Below are 13,597 nucleotides of genomic sequence, written 5' to 3'. Positions count from 1 at the left end.
ACACACACAGAGACACACACACACACACACAGAGACACACACACACACACAGAGACACACACACACACACAGAGACACACACACACACACAGAGACACACACACACACACAGAGACACACACACACACACAGAGACACACACACACACACAGAGACACACACACACACAGAGACATGTTACTGTCTGTTAAATGAAAAAAAAAATTCTATTGCTCTTTGTTTTAAAAAAGGTTATAAAAAGTCAATAATTATCGATACCAAACAATATGAAACATTATATCGTTGATAAATTTTTTAGCTATATTGCCCAGCCCTAATTAACAATACTAATTATTACAATTATTTTTTTATAAAGTAATTATTTATTCATATTTGTTAATATTTACCTCACTATGGTATTTAGATGGTACTCCAGGGAATACCATGATATTATAAGGGCATGTATCGTACCTTACAGCCGGACACGTCGTCGTGACCCCAGTGACCTTCCTCACACTCCTCACACTTCAGGCCGAGTGTGTGTGGAGGACAGATACACTCGCCCGTGTCTGCGTTACAGTTCCCGTGTGTGTGTGCGCAGTCACACGCTAGAGGAGACAAGCCAGATTACATGAGCCAACACACACTAACCAGCATAAACTAGTGATGGCCGCTTTCAAATCACTGCTTCGTGAAGCTTCGAAGCTTTTGGGAATCATTTGTTTCAAAACAGTGATTCGGAGCGCGTATCAAACTGCCAAAGTCACGTGATTTCAGCAAACGAGGATTTATTACGTCATAACTGTTTCGAAATGTCAATGGTTTGCATCATGAATCATGCGAGTTCATTGAGCGGCGAACCAAAGAGATTAATGAAGATTATATAAATAATAATAATAATATAAAAATTACAACGATGTTAATAAACAGTAAATAATATTAATATAAGTATATATATATACTTATATTTTTATATTAATATAAGTAAAAATATTCATATAAAAGGTAAATAAAAGAAAATGATCAATGAATATTATACAAACTATTAATAATTATAACAATATTAATAAAGAGTAAAGAAGGATGAATTATTAATTTAATAAATGATAGGTAAGAGAATTATAACACATATTATATGAACTATTGCTAATAATATATAATAATAATATACAAAATAATGTAAATAAAAGAGAATTATTAACGAATATTATACAAACTATTAATCATAATACGTAATTATATTATAAAACTATTAATGGCGATGAATGGTAGCCAACCATTATGAAACATGGTATTTTTTCTTTTATAAGTAAATGAAAAAAGCAAAGTAGATGCAATGAAATATGGCATAAAGCATATAGACAGCTATTCACAGCATCTGAATGATCAAGTTAGTAATCACCACAGCAGAGGATGTACCTGACAGCGGCCGCAGGTTTGTCCGATCACGTGAGCCTTACACTCACACTGACCCGTGATCACGTGACACACGGTGGACAGAGAGCCGTCACCATGGCAACCGCAGGCTGCACACACACGGAAACACATGATTACAGACACGCTACAGTACCGCGTTCGTCCAGCAGATGTCACTAGAGCTTCATACCAGAATGTGCTCTTCTCATTATCTAAAAGTTACTATTATTATCATCATTTAAATATGACTGAGTGATATTCTCTCACCCTGGCAGTTTTTGAGGGTCACGGCGTCTCCGTAGAAGCTGTGTGCGCAGCGCTCGCAGTGTCTCCCCGCCGTGTGACCCAAACACTTCAGACACTCTCCGCTGCGTCCGTCGCAGTGACCCGCTTCAGCCGGATCCACGTTACCGTTACACTCACACGCCAAACACCGCCGGCCCGGCTCCGCGGGGTCGCCATAGTAACCGTCAGCACACCTGAGGATGAGGGCGGGGCCTTTGGGGTCCTTTGATCGTTTCTAAATATATAACATCCTCTGAAAATAATTAAACGCAGTCCTGTACCTCTCACACTTGGCTCCTGCGTATCCCAGCTGGCACTGATCACACGTGAACTCACCGGGACGCTGCAGCACACATGTGGGGCTAAAACTACAGCACACACACCAGTCAGATATTTCACAGAATTAGAGATTTATATCTATAGGTTTATACATATCCACACACACATTAATATATTCATACAGATATTTTCTCTTTGTATGTACATATAATTTATATTTTAATAATATATTTAGATTATATTATAATAATATATAATTTATAATATATGTTACACAAATTCCTCATTATTTTTCCAAGAGTGACGTTAGACGACTGCTACACATACACAATCACAATGTGCCTGACCTTCTCATACACAAGACTTGTTTTTAGGAAACTCATGACGCAAAAAGGTCACGGCTACAAAACACGACCCTGAAAACATCACCTGCAGTCTTACGACACGTCTCGGTCCTATCGCTCAAACCACAGGGTCATTCTGTCACTCTCGCCACATGGGAATGCGGCCGACCCCCAAGGATCAGGAGAAAAACAATACTGGAATTCAGGCTAAAAAATACCATGTGCGCTTCCAGACCCAGAGTGGCCTTGACCGAGTCCGAAAAGAGGGAGAGAGAGAGAGAGACAGATGAGGTTTCGTGGTTTCAGTGACACAGAAGTCCATCCATGGAATGGATCCCGCAGCTCAAAACCACCTTGGACAAACTTGGCGAAAGAGGTCAAAACCGCGGAGCAGGACGCTCTTGTTTGGTTTTCTTCTCCAATGGACAAGCGCTCGGAGAAAGCTGCTGACATGACTGTTATCACCAGAAAAACCATTTGAACTATTCTATAGCATCACCAAACAGCAACTAACATCATAAAACATCATAATAGTGGATTAGAGCATAAGAATGGATAATGTAGATGCTTCTCAGTAAAGAATATCATTCACATGCAGCTTAAACCAAACAAACAACACATTAGTGACCAAATAACTGACTTTCTTTCTAGAAAGTCTAGAAGACAATGATTGACTGAATGATTGAAAGGAATAGTTTATCAAAAAAAATGAAAATCCTGTCATCATTTACTCACCCAAAATCATTTTCTGTTGAAAACAAAAAAAAAAATGTTCATGCTGGTCTTTACTTTTATTGCACTTTTATGTTGCAATTTTAGGAGCTTGCTTGCATTTGTCACAATTCACTTCCATTGTATTCTGCTAAACATCTCCTTGTCCTGAAGGTGAATTAATAAAGGTGAATAAATGACAGGATTTTTATTTTTGAGGGAACTTTCACTTTGACCATATTTTAGAATTAAAATAAATATTACATTATTATAGTATTATAATTATGTGTAATTACACAACGATTATGTATACTGTATATATACACACATACACACACACACACACAATTAAAATACATATAAACATAAAAAAAAAAAAGTAAAATACAGTTTGATATTTTATGGCTAGTACCGAATTATTAATTATGATAAAAACCTTAAAAAAAACATAATAAATAATATAAAACATATCATAAATACACCTAAAGCTAAATTATAACACTTAAATAACTATATATATTTAATAATATAAATATAAATATATATAACTTAATAATATAAATAATATAACAAACATTATTATTTATTACATACATTAATAATATATTTAATAACAACAAGTAATATACAAATAACAAATAAATAACATAAAATAACTATATATAATATTAATATAAATAACAAATATTATTAATAATTACATATACTACACAGACACTCACTCACACACACACTCAGACACTCACTCACACACTCACACACTCACTCACACACTCACTTGTTGGACTCCAGTGTCAGTGGGCAGGAGCATCTCTGGCAGTCGTCCGGTGTGCCCTCACTGGCGTCGCCATAGAAACCCAGCATGCAGTGATCGCAGTGAGGCCCCGTGGTGTTGTGGAGGAACTGCTCCAAACTAAGATCTTATTCTCTGTAAGATAAAACCTACCAGACACTCTCCGTTGATGTCGCACTCCGCTGCGTGATCGTTACACTCACACTGAAGACAGTTTCCTCCGAACAGAATCCCACCGACCCGATAAAACCCGGGAACACAGTACTGAAGAGAGGAGCACACACGGCTGGGTTAATAACCTGCAACAGCTGCATGTTTGGTTCAATTGTCTGCAATAATCCAGTCACTGATCATGTGACCTGGAAGTGGTTTCTCACCTCACAGGAAGTGCCAGAATAACCCCACGGACACTCGCACTGCTCCACATCCAGAGGGACTTTAGAGAGACCCGAGTTTGTGTCTCCAACACCTAAAGACACCGAACTCAACCTGTGGACAAAACACACGTTTAGAAAGACACCAGTAACAAATTATTCAACAAAATTAGAAAATATTAATCAGTTAATATCAAACCAACGTTAGAACATCATGAATAATGAGCTGAACTCGAACCCTGAGCGCAGCGACGTCCGCCAGCACCGTCATCAGCTCGTCTCTCTGAACGCGGCTCCCGCTGCGAGCGTCTCTGAGCGTGTGCGGCAGCATCTGGAGCGAGACGCGCTGCTCCGTGTGAGCGTTCAGCAGCAGACGAGCGGACCGAGCCTGACGCAGCATCCGCCCGTTTCCCTGAAACACAGTTATAGACCACACTCATGCAGCACATAAACAATTATATATCTAATAAACTCAATCACTTGAGTCTCAGTATGTGAACAGCTCAAGCAGAAGTTCGTGATTAATCAATAATACGATTGTTCTAGCATGACACGAATGCAGAATAATTATCATCTCACCTCAATAATTACGCTGAAATGAGCTTGAAGCGTTCGGTCCACGTTTTCCTCAGACGTGTCATAAGCAACGCTGTAGTTCAGGAAACTTCCATATGACATCAGCTATAAGACAAATGATGACAGTATATTAACAACATGTGTCCCTGCAGCACAAAAGCAGTGTTAAGTCGCTGGGGTATATTTGTAGCAATAGCCAACAATACATTGTATTAAATTCAAAATTATAGATTTTTCTTTTATGCCAAAAATCATTAGTATATTAAGTAAAGATCATGTTCAATGAAGATATTTTGTACATTTCCTACTGTAAATATATCAAAACTTAATTTTTGATTAGGAATATGCATTGCTAAGAACTTTAAAGATTATTTTCTCAATATTTATATTTTTTTGCACCCTCAGATTCCAGATTTTCATAAATCAATGAATTCATAATATCCTAACAAACCATACACCAATGGAAAGATTATTTATTCAGCTTTCAGATGATGCATAAATCTCAGTTTCACAAAATTTACCCTTATGACTGGTTTTGTGCTCCAGGGTCACATTTATGACAATACTGTGTTAATGTGTTTAAACTGGTTCACAGATGATTGTAGGTCATTATATACTGTTTTAATTCAAGTCAAGTCGCATTTATTTCGATGGCGCTTTATGTGATACAGATCGTTTCAAAGCAACTTCACAGAAACAAACCGGAAAATTATGTTAATGTTGTAACATTAATTAATTAATTATGAAATCAATTCGATTTCAGCTTTAAAGCAGCTCTAAAGAAGACAACAGTGTCATTATTTAGATGAAAAAGATGTTACTGAATCAATCCGCCGTTTGAACGAATCGGTTGAGTGAATGATTCAATGACTCACTCGTGCAGTGATTCGCCGCGATTTTAGGTTCATATTTAAAGAATAAGTTACCTTTTTTCCCCAGAATCATTTCAGATATCACTGAACGTTTTGTTTTTAAAACATTATTGATGCATTTGTAACTACAGGTGAACTGCATTCCTGTCCTGCATTAAACAGTCCGTGTGAAAGCGTCTAAACACCACTTCAGATGCAGATTCTGCTCCTCTGCACTGCACACACTAATTTTGTTGATTAATTTCATTGATAACAGCCCTATAGTGTCTTACTATTTGAATTTATTGATTAGATTTAAGAATTTGACACAAAAAAGTTGATGCATACATTTAATTAGGTTAGAATAAAAAAGGTAAAAATGCCCATAAAATGTAAAAATCAATGTAAACCTTTTGGAAAAGGTAATTTCTGTTACTGCTGCAAACGCACCACCGCACAGAATATGAAGAATATTAGAACCTGCCAAAATATCAGCACAATAACACTCTCAGCGAAATATCGTCTAATTATCGTTATCGACAAAATTCCAGAAAATACGGAGATATTATTTTTGGTCATTATCGCACAGCCCCACTAAAACAACATATTTTATTTTATTTTATCTCCAAGAGTACTGCACCTAAAACCGGTGTTAACATTAACTAAACTAAAACTATTAAAAAATTGAGAAAAAACAAAAACATAAAAACAAACATAAAAAGATGAAATGCAAAAAACTTAAAATGAAAATAAAAGCTAATTCAAAATATTAATAAATACTATACAGCGTTTTACAGATTTCATTATACAGATGAACTTAATTCAACTAAAATTCTGTCTTTTAAATATGATATTTTAATTAGCAATCATCATGTATATTAAATATGATACTTAAAATACACTTATTGCTTGCACTTGACAGATTTTAAAGCAATAAAAATAATATCCTTAATAGTATATCATTGATACACTATTTTAAAATGCAATATTATAATATATTATTAAAATCTGTCAAGTGCAAACAATAAGTGCATTAAAAGTAATAAAAATAACATCCACAATGACTGTAATCTCAGGAACAGTTCTGATATCATCTTGAATCGAGAGATCTTTCACTGCAAGCTGATGGAAATGAATGTTATAATTACTTCTTTTAATGTGATTAATCACTCGGGGCAGAAGCTAGTTCTCTGTACATGTGCTAATGAGTCTGAGTGTAATGACAGACCGGAGGCTGTGAACAGAGATAGCAGTGAGGAGCGCTGCTGCTGATCACCTTGTTGTTGAGGAAAGACTCCGGCGCGGCCCACGACCTCTCGGACCGGACTCCTGCGGACGCAGAGAGGTTAGAGACGATGAGGTTATTGTCTGAGACGGGAGACGTGAAGATGCTGGAGCTCTGAAGAGGTCGGAGGAGAACGCCGTCTCTGTGCTCCACCTGAGAATCAACCACACAAACCGCATTAGTATTTGTTATAGGTTTTATTTTTATAGGTTCTCTTTTCACTTTAATTTTAGTTTAAGTTTTAGTAATTTTGTTGGTGATTTTTTTATGTCTATATAGTATCTATTACATTTTATGTCAGTTTTAATTATTTTAGTGTGCGTGAGTGTGTGTGTGTGTGTGTGTGAGTGAGAGTGTCCGTGAGTGTGTGTATGAGTGTGTGTGTGTGTGTGAGTGTGTGTGTGTGTGTGTGTGTACATACCGAGCTGGTGAACCAGGTGGAGCTCTCACACACATCTGAGACTCCGAAACAGAAGCACTCAGTGCAGCCCTCAGGATTACTGTCCTGTAGGTTATAGAAGCCCTGCTTACACAGATCACAGTTAGAGCCCATCACATTCACCTGCGGAGAGAGAGAGAGAGAGAGAGAGAGTGAGAGAGAGTCACAACTCTGCACAGCATGACATATCAAACAATACTCAGACAAGGAACAGTTTATAAAACTTTAGACAAACATAAATGCTTTAGATATTTAGATATCAGGCTTTTGTGGCTCATACAGTGAGAATATGGAGCTCAATTTATTCAGAAACTCAAACTGAGCAAAAATATGAATTTGTTGCAGATGCTGATATTTATATGATGAATTCTGATCTAAATCAGTGAGATCTTTATAACAGTAGAGCAGATACTGACATAAAGTGATCTAAATATCAGTCGTGGCTCTATATCTCCAGTAATAAGATGAGATTGAAATGCTCCAAACATATAATGCAGTGATTGAGAGCTGAAGAAATAAAGGCTCCTCAGAAGATGTGAGATGTTCTGGAGGCTTGTGAAGATCATTCCTCCGCTGAGGAACAGTGAAAGTAAAGCTTCTGGAAACAAACGCTCCTCAAAAGATCCTGAGGATCAGATTTGAGACTCTAAAACATGATTGATGGAGAATCAAGTAAAGCTGAGCTGCTTCAGTCCAGTAAGTGTTCATCTGGAGATATTACTGCAGTTATTCTGACCTTTACTTGATCAAAACCAGTCAAGATTTGACACGAGAAGCTCCAGCTGATGCTGGACGTTTGTACAGTTACACTAAAAGAGCTTTTACTGAATAAAAAAAATCTAAACTATCAATCAGAGACAGAAGACATGGAGGAGATCGAGTGTGAAACAGGTTTAACAGCAAAGTTTGATCATTTAGAGTCATTACTGATGTTGTACACATGTAAAGTGTGTGTGTGTGTGTGTGTTTCACAGTACCTTGCACACACACTCGCTGCAGGGGTCGACGTTGTGGCTTCCAGCCAGATTACACTCGCAGCGAGTGCATTGTGGGAAATCCCTGAATCCGAACGCACAGCGGTCGCACTTCTCACCCGCAAAACCCTCCTTACACAAACACTGACCGGCGGACAGACCTGCAAACACACACGGCAGCGTCAGCTCAAACACTGCTGCGTTCAGACACACATGAGCTGCAGGAAGCACAGATGAAGCCAGACTCCACCTGCGTCGGGGTTCGCGTTATTATCATCTCTGATGCACACAGGACTCGCAGAACCTCTCGTGTCACACTGACACTCGACACACGGGTTATCACCGTACGGAGACACCTGAAACACACAGATTTTCAAAAAACTTAATTATGTGTGATTTATTAGCTTGTTTACCCGTGGGGACCACAATTTAGGTCCCCACCGTGACACGAGTCCCCATGAGTCTGTGTGTATTCAGGTTGAAGTCCCCACCAGAATAGACAAACAGGTACACACACACACCTGGTGTGGTCTGTAGTATCCGTCCACACAGGTTTGGCAGTTCACTCCCGCTGTGTTCTGCGAGCAGTTCACACACACTCCTCCTCCCACAAACTGACCGAGTGTGTTCACGCTCAGCCGCAGATCTGCCACCGTCTGGTTGTAGTAACAGTCCTCAGCCTTATTGTGACAGTTACATTCTGATCAACGAGACAGAAAACACAGAGATCAGCCTGTTAGAGATGAAAGTGTGCTTGTTTTTGTGGTTAAGTGAAAGATTTTTTGCATCATGACTTTATTTTCAGTTACTGCAATGCAAAATGAATAATAAAATATACAATACATATTATTGTATTCAAATAAGATAAATATATTTATACATGAATAATAAAAGTATATTTTATCTTTATATTTAAATATGCAAATATAATATTTATTATATTTAATAAATTAATTAATAATGTAATTAATAAATTAATTTACTTTTTAATAATGTTCTGTAGTATTTGTTGTACTGAAGTCAATAATTTATGTTTATATATATATATATGTTGTTTTGAAGTAAGTGTTATTTTGTGTCTCACTCTCGCATGTGTTTCCAACTCACTCACTCTCACACACACACACACACACACACACACACACACACACACTGATGCATCCACTCACTCACACACACACACAATATCATACATAGTGTTTATTTTAATCTACAGTATTGTATTTTATGTATATAAAATAAATATCACTTTATTCAAGTGATCAGCATTTTTACGACTGCAGGCACAATTATAGTGACTTCAGAGAGGCGGGGCTTAAGTTCACATTTGATTGACAGCTCGAGTTCCAATGGGATGGTGCTTGTTGTCAGTTACCTTGGTAACAGGGTCCCAGGGGCAGCTCTGGGCGTGGCCATAACAGATACACATCCCGCCCACCGAGATGTCCTTGATGGAGTAATAATACTGCAAACCAGAGCAGGACACAGTCAACTCTATTAACAAAAGAGTACCATGCCTTGAAGTACCTTTTAAAAATAATGTTGAATGTTGAATTAATCAATAAATATCTAAAATTAATATTTAAAAAGAAAAAAATAGTAGTTACAATGCATATAATTTATAAATAACTTTAAGTTATTTAAAGATTGAGAAATCTCAAAATACCCTTTAAAAATGATGTTATAGAAATATTTAACATGATTTTTTTTTAAATATTTAAATATTTAAAAAACCCGTTATATGAAAATTACTGTAGCTCAAACAGTAGAACATGGCTCTTAAACAGCAAGGTCATGGGTTCGATTCCCAGGAAATGCATGAACTGATAATATGTACATCATGAATGCAATGCAAGACATCTGCCTAATGCATAAATATGGTGATCATCTCACAGCATTACCATCTGAGACCACAACACTGCATTTATAAAAGTCTAAAGCTGATTTGAAGCGGTGCTCCGTACCCGCCGGGTGACGATGGGGTCCACGTCTTTGGGGTCGCGGTAGCTGAGGGTCATGAGGTCGGCGTTGAGCGTTCGGATCCTCTGCAGACGCAGCCGGATGAAGCGAGAAGAGGTGAACTCCAGCAGCTCTGGGGTCAGATCATCTGCGCTGGGACGGCCGTTTATGAGAGACGTGTGGATCTGAGGAGAGACGGCACACTTTCACACCTCCACTCGTCTGAGGAAAGACTCTTTTAACTCGCATAAATCCTCTTTTTATCGTTTATTCAATCAGTTAATTACCTCTAGATGTGATACACTTGTTTCAGACTGTCACTGCATCAAAATTGGAGTCATTGGATATCATTTATATCACACCAATAAATGATACAAACTGTTCCCAGCATTCCGACATTTAAAAAATGATACAAAAATGATATTATTTGACCAGCTGTGACACAGAGTTTTTATTGTTAACTAAAATTAAAGCCATCAAAAAACATATTTGTTACCTGAAATAAAATAAACGTTAACTGAAATAAAATTAAATATTAAAAAAACTTTAGGTTATTTTATTTCAGCTAGTTGCCAAGGCAACATTTCTCATTTTCATTTAGTTTCAGTTCAAGTATTAAAATAACTAAAACTAAAACAAAAAATGTACATAGACATAATTAAATTAAACAAAACACAACAAAAATAAATTAGAACAACAAACAAAATAATAGAAACTAGAAATACTTATAAAAATTATAAAAATGACAAAAACAACAAAATTACTAAAACTTTACCTAAAACTAAATTAAAAATGGAAATAAAAAACCAATTCAGAATATTAATAAAAACTATATAGACACACACACACACACACACACAACACTAAATTAAAAATGGAAATAAAAACTAATTCAGAATATTAATAAAAACTATATAGACACACACACATAAAACTAAATTAAAAATAGAAATAAAAAACTAATTTAGAATATTAATAAAAACTATAGACACACACACATAAAACTAAATTAAAAATGGAAATAAAAACTAATTCAGAATATTAATAAAAACTATATAGACACACACACACACACACACATAAAACAAAATTAAAAATGGAAATAAAAACTAATTCAGAATATTAATAAAAACTATATAGACACACACACACACACACATAAAACTAAATTAAAAATGGAAATAAAAATTAATTCAGAATATTAATAAAAACTATATAGACACACACACATAAAACTAAATTAAAAATGGAAATAAAAAACTAATTCAGAATATTAATAAAAACTATATACACACACACACAAAACTAAATTAAAAATGGCAAAAACAACAAAATTACTTAACTTAAATATAATGTAAAATATAAAAATAAAAACTAATTCAACTTAATTCAAAATATTAATAAACCAAAAACTAATAAAAATGACAAAAACACTAGATAATAATTACCAAAACTACCTAAAATGAAAATGGAAAATATAAAAATAAACTCTAATTCAAAGTATAAATGAAAACTATAACAGCATCTCAGTGATACTGAAGTAACGCCGCTGTGACCCGGCACGAGCCTGGTTACCCATCATGCACTGCTCACCTCGCCGTGCTCCAGCGGCACCAGGCGTGAGTAGTAGGATGTGCAGATGACCTCGTCGTCTCTCTTGTAGGTGGGCGGCCCGATGCGGGGCGTGATGTTGTATCGGGTCAGACACTCGGTGTCGCTGGTGGCGTAGTACTGCCACGGCTGGAAGTCCACTCCGTCCAGAGAACGCTCCAGAACCCAGTTCCCGGGCCGCGGAGAGTTCGCCGCTTTGATGATGATGTACGCCACCTGGAAGACCTGCGTGAGTGTGACGCCAGGTTAATATCGCTAACTAGAACTACAACCATAAACACATTTGTGTGTGTGTGAGTGTGTGTGAGTGAGTTTAAAATGTATATAAACTACAATGTATTCCTGCCTTAGTCAGACTTGGATGACTGCAGCGACGCACAGCGAGTCCTCAATAAAGAGTGACTTCTGTATGAAAGATATCCCAACGTCTCCTGGTCTCTGCTTCGACGAGGAAAAAGTTTCCTACAGTATATATCATTTTTATTAATTTTTGTTTCAGTTTTATTTATTTTAGTATATCAAGTAAACTAAATAAAAATGAAAAAGGTTGCTTTTGGCAGCTAGCTGAAACGAGTTCAAGATTGTCTTGCATTTTATTTTATTTTATTAACGTTTAGTTTAAGTACTGAATATATATATATATATATATTTTTATGGTTTCTGTTTATTATAACCCTGATATTTCAAGGTCAAAGGGGTTCGACTGACAAAAACATTGGGGAAATGTTTTTGATGTAAAGGAAAGAAAGAAGTTTGAGAGAACAAAAACATAAAAAAATAAATTACAAAACCTTTTGAAAATGATTTTTGCTCTGATTGAGTCAAAGTGTTCAGAGATCATCTCATTCTGATGCCTTATCCAGAGTCTAAACTTCACATTAGACAAAATAATCATTGTTTTCAGAGACATCAGTTCCTGAAAACTTAAAACATTGTGTCGTCTGGACAAACTCAAGGGCGTCTGGATAATCCAAACAGAAACAGACACGATAACATTTAGACAGAGCAAATCATTGTGTGTTTTTTGGCCTTTTCCTTCTCATTGTTATTATTTGATCTTTTTATGAGTAAAATCCCACCAGATTCACACATTCAAGAGAAAGAAGAGCATCAGAGGAATTCAGCTGCAATCTGACCAAACAAACACAAGTCAAAGGGCCATTTGGGGCCCGTTATCACCTGCGGCCCCCCAGATAGCATGAGCAGCACACTAAACACACACCGCCTGCTGTCCAAACACCTCTGGAGGACCTTCAACAGCTGTGTTGTTCCTCACACACACACACACACACACACACACACACCAACTCACTCACACACACACACACACCAACTCACACTCACAAAAAGGTTTGTTTTTGTGAATTGTGGGGACATTCCATAGGCGTAATGGTTTTTATACTGTACAAACTGTATGTGCTATTGTCCTACACCAACCCTACCCCTAAACCTACCCCTTACAGGAAACTTTGTGCATTTTTACTTTCTCAAAAAAACTCACTCTGTATGATTTAGAAGCGTTTTGAAAAATGGGGACATGGGGTAATGACCTCATAAGTCACCTTCTCGTTGTAATACCAGTCATACCCATGTCATTATACAAATTTGTGTCCTCATATGTCACAAAAACGTGCACACACATACACTCACACACACACACACACACACACAGACATACACACACACACACACACACACACACACACACAGACACACACACA

General features: G+C 36.7%; 1 pseudogene; it reads right to left on the bottom strand.

Annotated features, from left to right (window-relative positions):
• The window catches only part of LOC107748526 (laminin subunit alpha-1-like), a 46,793-nt pseudogene that overhangs the window by 24,652 nt on the left and 8,544 nt on the right, over nt 1–13,597 (bottom strand).

Source organism: Sinocyclocheilus rhinocerous, unplaced genomic scaffold (genome assembly GCF_001515625.1).
Source record: "Sinocyclocheilus rhinocerous isolate Xijiao unplaced genomic scaffold, SAMN03320098_v1.1 scaffold8222, whole genome shotgun sequence".
NCBI lineage: Eukaryota > Metazoa > Chordata > Actinopteri > Cypriniformes > Cyprinidae > Sinocyclocheilus > Sinocyclocheilus rhinocerous.
The sequence above is the reverse complement of the archived record's forward strand: the minus strand, read 5'-3'. Positions and strand labels throughout refer to the sequence as shown.